Raw genomic sequence first — 8,069 nt, 5'->3', positions numbered from 1 at the left:
TTCTCTGATGATGAACAAAGACGGTCTAATCGGCGGGATCACCGTGAACGTCAACGAGGTCTTCTGCTCGGTTCCCGGCCGCCTGTCGCTTCTTAGCTCCACATCCAAATATAAAGTGACGGTCGGCGAGGTCCACAGGCGCCTCTCTCCGCCAGAGTGCCTCAACGCCTCTCTGCTTGGCGGGGTTCTACGGAGGTGAGAGCATCGATAAATCAGCCAGAATCCACATTATTAGCTGAGCAGAGGTCAATGGATTAAAGACAAAAATCTTATATTCAATCTGAACTCCAAACAACTGGGTTATGACCATATCTGCAGTGACTGACGAGACGCTGAACAGGCTACGTTGGACGATTTAAGAGATTTTTAAATGACTCCTGCCTAAACATGTCTGATTTTGAATTTTCACTTTTCATGGTGCTTCTTTGCTGTCAGTCCGTCATAAAACACGTCTCTAATTATGCCTGCGCTATCCTCAGAGCGAAGTCGAAGAACGGCGGTAGATCACTTTACTGACGTCTCTAGTAGAAGGTAAAGCAGGACATCTGATTCTTATTTCTCATTTAGATTGTCTTTTCCACCGTGTTTGGGAATTCAGGCCCTTTAAATTAAGAAAACAATGGCCAATAATGGAAAACAAGCCCGAATTTTTAGGCTAGATGATATTTTATTGCCTTGGGAGTTTCTGTAATCTGATTTATTTTCCTTAGGCGGTGCAAACAGTTAACAGATGCAGAAGCAGTAAAACGACATTTTAACCAGTACAGCTAATTTCATATAATTATTGTTGTGACTGTCTGATTGTTTCTGCACCGCAATCTTTCATTCGCTTAATAGGCTGTCTTTCCCTCCAGTTCAGTTGCAGCTACAGCTGTAATTTAGTATACAAATATTTTAAGCAAAGATGTGGAGTAATTCCATTTCACCATATTGTGTTTATTTTTCATTTCCAGGAGAAGCTGTTCATTTGGCTCGGGACTTTGGCTACATTTGTGAAACTGAATTTCCCACAAAGGCCGTGTCTGAATATCTGAACAGACAGCACACAGATCCAAACGAACTACACTCGCGAAAGAACATGCTGCTCGCCACAAAGTACGTAGACTACATAACGTGTCACAGTGCATTGTTTAACTGTGATTTATGCATTCGTTGCTTTCTTTGGAAGCTGGTATAACCGCCCTCATCTGAACAAATGTGTAGCCACATTTCGAGGTGAATGTAGAATCCATCTCGGATTGTCGTTTTGATAGCTGTCTGCTTAGTGCCTGGTGCGTTTTGACACGTTTAGCTGGTTTCTAATGAGGAAGTTCAGGTCCAGCAGAAACACGCGTCTCTTATCCATCTCAGCCTGGCACCGAGCTAGAAACTCATTATATTTAAGTGAAATGTTTCAAGTCTTAAAGTGCCAGCTTTCCCCTTGAAGTTTTGCCTAAGGTCATCCCTCCTCCCTCGCCTCTCCTTTCACAGTCTGTCTGTCAAAGACCCGTCAGTCAGCCTCGGGCACTCGCGTTCTGTCGCTCTGGAATGGGAGAGAGGGGTGCTGTGCTCTCCCGACTGGACAACAAGACTGTTTGTGGTTCTGAGACGCGAAAGCGAATGTGGGTCAAAATCTGACAAGTCCAGACAACTGCAGATGCCGCAGCAGGGCTCTGCAACGCTGCCAGTTGGAGGCATTTGAACTGTTTGCCACAAATGACCTTTTTGGCGGCCGAAGTGTGATCGTTTGTTCAGATTCTTATTTGAGATTACATTGCACCTCAAAGCATTGTTATTATGAACACGACACAAGTAGTTTTGGATGCATGCTCTTAAAAAGACAAGAATTTAATACTGTATAAATTAGGTCAAAATTTATTTTTTCTTCATTTGGAAAATGAATTGCTTTTAAATTAACCTTACAAGTTTCAGATATCATAATTATATGAATTACATTGCTGATCATATCATTATTGGATGTTTACTGGTCACAATACTCAAGCAGGCAGTTTCAGAGAAGCATGGAGGTCAAATGTTGAGAGGACATTAGTATCAGGCCATCTGGGCACATGACTAAAATATCTGCCTGTATTTTTCTGTATGATTCCCCAAAGCAAGAAAAGCATGAATATTGAGAGCACTGCCTCTTTCAGGAAGTGAAATACGCTGAGAATGGAATATTCCCCAGTAATGACAGATAAAGGCACTCTTCCAGTGAAAGTTAAATGACTTTATTCTAATTGATGGGCTTTGCACTCAGAAGCAGAAATATGCAGGCTTTGCTCTGAGAATTTCAACTTCAAGTTCTCTTTTTTCTTCATATGTATGGACAGTGAACACTGGAGAGTTTCATTATAGCCTTTTTTTTTAAATATATTTTTGGAGACCTTTTGCTCGCAGTGTGATTGGGGGATAAGAAACATGCCTTTTACCCATGATTCTCAGGGACACGACAAAGTGACTGAACTATTGCAAGCTTCAACCTGTCAGAGCACCTGTTATCTAAGTGTTTTCTATTACTCAAAATAATTATGAGCATCAAGCAATCACATCACCGTTATGTGAGATATTGAGATCGACAAACATGGGTTTGATATGAACTAAAGATTTTGTAATATTTTGTAATTGTTTTACTGTTTGATCTCTGTCAGCCTAACATATCCAGAGTTTTTATTTAATATTTTTTTAATTTTACCAATTTCATCATAAATGTCCAAATGCTGAAGTCACAGTGTTTGTAATTTATGGATGAGGGTTTTCAGAGTTGCTATGTGTGGCTTTGATATTATGTATGAGTTCTCCTTTATAATCAATATTTCACACTCAGTTAAAAGAATATGTAGATTTATATATAAAGAAATAAGTAGGAATATCCATGGCAGTAAAATGACAGTTATTTTCAGCTTCTTTGGGAGGCAGAAAGGCTTTTTTTAATGGAATCATGGTTGATGTCTTTTCCATTTGATTGTTTAATTCAACTTATGACTTAAATTCATTTCTTGAAAAATGTATGCTGTAATCCATGAGCGAGCAAGTCGCATTTCTTTAACTGATACAGAAGATCAAGCACATCCCTTCTGATATATGTTCTGATAAATGTGAATGAAGAATTTGTCATGCTTGATGTGCCATGAAAAAATGTCATGACATTCTCTGATTGGATCACAGTTGTGTAGATGGTAAAGGAATTGGATAGGACACAGTTAGTGGGATTGATCCTAAAACCCACCTGACTAGTCTTGCTGGAGGCAGAGCATGTCTAGACCCCACACCGTCCCATTAGCAGAATGTTGTGCATTTATTGGCATGTTAAGTCGAAGTTGTTTTCCTACAGAATAAGTACTAAAATATTGTTCCTCCATTCACCTTGTGCAAACACTCAGCTTGAGACCAGCAGCAATAAACACAACAATATCTACAAAACATACAGAAAAAATGAACAGTATATAGTACAAACAATTTTATCAGACAGCATAGATTAAATTTAGCACAAAATTACATTGTTGAAAGGAGCATTAACTTTTACATCACTATTAATTGTGAAACATAAGTCATTTTTGTTCCTGAGTGTTAGGAATATACATTTAGCTTTACATTACCCAGCAGGCACACAACATCATAAGACGTTGATATTTAGTTGAATCTCAGTTGCAACGTCAGGTGACCAAAATTCAATGTCAGTTCAACATCTAATATCAATGTTAATTTGATGTCCAGTACCGACATCAGCTGATGTTGATATTTGTTGTTTTTAGGTTGTGTAAGCAAAATCCAATGTTATGCCGGGTGTCAGATTTCACGATTTTGACTCCTAAAATCTTGTCGTGTCGTGGACAAGAAACATGTTAGACTACACGTTGCTTCCCGACCATTCATCGCGTGCCGTCTTTAACGACGCGCGTGATGTCATCGAGAAAGCGGAACTAGCGACTGACTTCCGAAAACAAGAGTGTAAACATTGCTGAAGCACTTCCGCTAGTTTGCCAGCATTTTTCTTTCTTTGTTCTGTCGTGGTAGTCCCTCGATGACACAATATACAGGCAGGAGTACTGTTGCCACAGCTCCACAAACCTTTCCTCCATCTCATAATTCCACCTAGCAGCACCATCATCTCTCTTTCGTTTTGCCATGTTTGAAACCTGTGTATGAAAGAGCTTCTGTGCTGCTATTGGTCAACGTCACCAATGTGACAGAACTCGTCGTGGATGACGGAAAAAAAAATTAAACACGCTAGTCTTTCTGTCGTGAAGCATCGCAGACGCGGAATCGGTTGTCATCCACTATGACACACTACATGTGCTGAAACTATGGAATCTTGCGTCCCGACACCCATTGTCGTTTACAAATCCCCACGACACCCTACGTCAAGCAAATCGTGGCAAAATCAGGCTAAAATCGTGTAGTCTGAACCGGGCATTAAGTCATCGTCAAATTGGTGTCAAATACTGACGTCAACCCGATTTTCATTCTCAACCGAATTTATATTCTCAACCCGACGTTATATTGACATCCTGTGCCTGCTGGTTAACCTCTAATTCATCATTTAAAGTCCGCATGAAATAAAAATTTACAATATTTATTTTGTTAGCGCACATTGCTAGTCTTAGTGTTAACAATTAATCCGTGCAAGTTAATCCACTGAAAAAAAATGTTTGTCTTGGTAATCTTTAATCAAAATCTGATCAGTTGCTTCCGCTCTGGAATTGCATTCCTTCTCTGATGACGTAAGTTTGACCGCTTGGGCCATGGCATGGGCAGAAAATCCTTAACCACACCCCTCCAATCGTTAGATTTCTGTGAGTGAAAGATGAGAGGAGGAGCGCAAAAATAAAGCCCCGTCCTCTATTCAATATTCCGTTTCAGTTGGAAATACGTCACTACACTAAAATAAAGTTGGCAGCAACTTCCAGTTCACACAGACTTTAAAGCAACTGTATGTAGTTTTATTTTTGTGACTTTGGAGCCATATATCACTGTCGTAATTACAGTACATAGCTGTATGCACGCATTTGTTGCTGCCGTAAAGCAATCTGCGCCTTTCGCGGAATTTCGTAGCTGCTCAACAAAACTTGCCTGCTACTAGAATAAATCTTTGGGAAAGAAGAAGCCATTCACCCCATTAAAAGTCGCAGTACCATCAGAATGATTTTAAAACCGATATTTCAAAAACTTATATTTGGTTTAATATCTGTAGGCTACTCTCCAGTAAACCCCACATTCTTAGCTGTGGCTGACACTTCTGGCAAGTTTGTTGTTATTAATTAGAAATTGTGGATTGTTTGTGATAATGGAAACTTACAAAATTCTGAGCTTCATTTGTCTCTCTTGTGTAAATATTTGTGCTACAATGAAGTGTCATGCTAGTTCATCACAGATATTGCATTCATTTTATGATCTATGACAAAGACTCACCATCTAAAAGAGCCAATAAATAAAACATGCATTAGTTTACATAATCACAGCAATTCATCAGAAATTAAGTTCTCAGTCTTGTTATTCATATAAAGATTACAAGCCAACTTGTAAAACTTTTGGAGTTATCATAATCTTAAAAATAAAAGCAGTGATTCCATATAAGAACCATTTTGGTTCCCCAAAGAGCTTTTCAGTGAACAGTTCTTTAAAGAACCATTTTTTCTTCGTGTGTAGAGAAAAATGTTTTTGTGCAATGGAAAGGTTCCATGGATTTGAAATGTTCTTTGTGGAACCATCAATGCCAGTAAAGAACAATTGTGTAATTTTTGGATTGATAATGGAAAATTCTGGGTTTCATCTCTGTCTCTCTTCTCTTCTCAGGCAATTGTGTAAGGAGTTCATGGACCTGTTGGCTCAAGATCGCACTCCATTAGGAAACTCTCGGCCTTCGCCCATCCTGGAGCCAGGAATCCAGAGCTGCCTGTCACACTTTAGCTTCATCACACACGGTTTTGGTTCTCCAGCCATCTGCGCCGCCCTCACGACTTTACAGAATTACCTGACTGAAGCCCTTAAAGGCCTCGACAAGATGTTCCTGAACAACCCCACCCCCAACCGACACACACCTGCAGACGGCTCCAAAGGGACTGGAGAGAAAGAGGAAAAGCACAGGAAATGAACTGTGGAAATACGATATCAAGGAAGTCGAGTCATTGGAGATGTTCAGAGATTCTATAAACTCTAGTTTTATGACATTGCGTTTTACATTCTGGGTTGAAGGTGGCGAGTGGACAACAGATCATGGGAAGATGAAAGGAACGATACGATAATAGAGACTGGAGGACAAGAGTCTGCTGTGACACGTTCACCATCTTCATTTCATTCGTGTGCGAGTGTGTGAAAATATTCGAGGAGTGTTTGTGAGTGTGTTTTTGTGTATCAAAGTATGACATTTTACATGATGTTAGACGCAGGCTGTCCTTTACACACATGCTCATGAATCTAATACCTAACATTTGAGTGTTCATCAGTGTAATGGCCAGCACACAGGAGGACAGGTTTGCTTGGGATACTGATGGAGACATTTTTAACTACTATATTTAATTATACTTATTAAAATATAGGTGCACAGTTCTGCAATGTTAAGTACATTCCACGCAACTTTCGCCAAAACTACACCTACAGTAAAACAATCATCTTCTGTCCATAAAAGTGGTTGTCAAGTAAAAAATTGGCTCCACATAGATTTGAAAGAGACAGAATATTCAAATATGAGATTTTATTGCATTTATTAATACATGCGGTACAATGAAATTGAGTGTTTGCCAAAAAGAGGCTGTAAATGTGCAACAAGCATCATGCTATTTACATTACAGTCCATCACAGATGTTCAGATTCACCATCTGACAGCCCATAAAATACACATATACTTTACATAAACAGCAATTAATTAGAAAGTAAGTTTAGAAGTAAGAACATTAGTAAGTTCTCAGTCTGATTATTCATATAAAGATTACAAGCCAAGATTTAAAACATTGAGATTTAACATATTCTTTAAAACACCTTTGGCAATATTCAAAAGAGCTTGTCTACTAAATGAACAGGGGGATTTTGTATTTTTGGTTGCATTTCTTTGTATTTGAAACTGCTATTGTTTGTGCTGTCTTGGCCATTTGGTTGTGAAAATGTGAGGACATTTTCAGTTAAGTTACTTTTGACATGGCAATCACCTTAGCTGACCAACCGAATCAACTATTTCACTGATAATTCATCTGTTGTTTATGTATTTTTTAATATATATATATATATATATATATATATGCTAACATTTACACAGAGCTAAATCAACAAAGAAAACACATTTTATGGCCTAAATGTTGTTTATTTGTCTTACAACCCTACATCAGCTGAATGGAAGCTTGCTTTGACCGAAAAAAAAAAAAGACTTGAAAATAGACATAAAAAGGTCTTGAAAAAGGTCCCGGATTTGTGCGCTTTCTTATACGATGCATAGAACTGAGGTGACCGCGCGTGCTGGAACACTTTGCTGCGCACTTTCTCAGTTCCGCAAGCTGGATTATAGCCTGTCTGTCAAAGTTAATATTTGGTTAACTGTGTGAGGAAGGTTCTTTTATTTATGTTTGTATATATTTATTTATGCTTAATTTAATGGGCGTTTGTACATAGGAATAGACTGGGTCGTCTATCTGTGACTGTCTCTGTGCGTGGGTGAACGCTTGTTTTAGATAGCATCTTGTATTTTTTGTTTCATAGATACGGTGTTATGTGGTGAAGGCTAGAAGTTGGTTATTGTCTGGTGATTTTCATTTACCTCGAAATAAGAATAAAGCGTGTGTTTTATTGTAGTTGTTGCTGTGTCATATTAACGTGGTATACGCACGAAACATTTCAAAAAGCAGTTTTGATTTAAAACGTGCCTAAATTCCGAATACCTACATTTTAATTATCAGATAAATAAAATGTTTACGTAATCATATACCATTAGTCCATGTAATTATTTCATTTGCATTAAAAGTTCATTTTTTAGACAGGCAAGAAGTCAGGCAACACCCCAGGCGGCATCTTACAGGCTATATACCATTGGAATTGCTAAAGATATTTTACTTCAGGAAAAAAGACAATAGTAGCCTAATATCATTAGTTTTTGAATAATC

The 8,069-nt window shown here is 38.5% G+C and overlaps 1 pseudogene; it reads left to right on the top strand.

Moving 5' to 3' along the window:
• Positions 1 to 6,831, top strand: part of LOC107690997 (transcription factor AP-2-beta-like) — a 13,621-nt pseudogene extending 6,790 nt beyond the window's left edge.
• Positions 6,832 to 8,069: the final 1,238 nt, after the last annotated feature.

Source organism: Sinocyclocheilus anshuiensis, unplaced genomic scaffold (assembly GCF_001515605.1).
Source record: "Sinocyclocheilus anshuiensis isolate Anshui unplaced genomic scaffold, SAMN03320099.WGS_v1.1 scaffold2275, whole genome shotgun sequence".
Classification (NCBI taxonomy): Eukaryota; Metazoa; Chordata; class Actinopteri; order Cypriniformes; family Cyprinidae; genus Sinocyclocheilus; species Sinocyclocheilus anshuiensis.
This window is presented reverse-complemented; position numbering and strand designations above follow the sequence as displayed.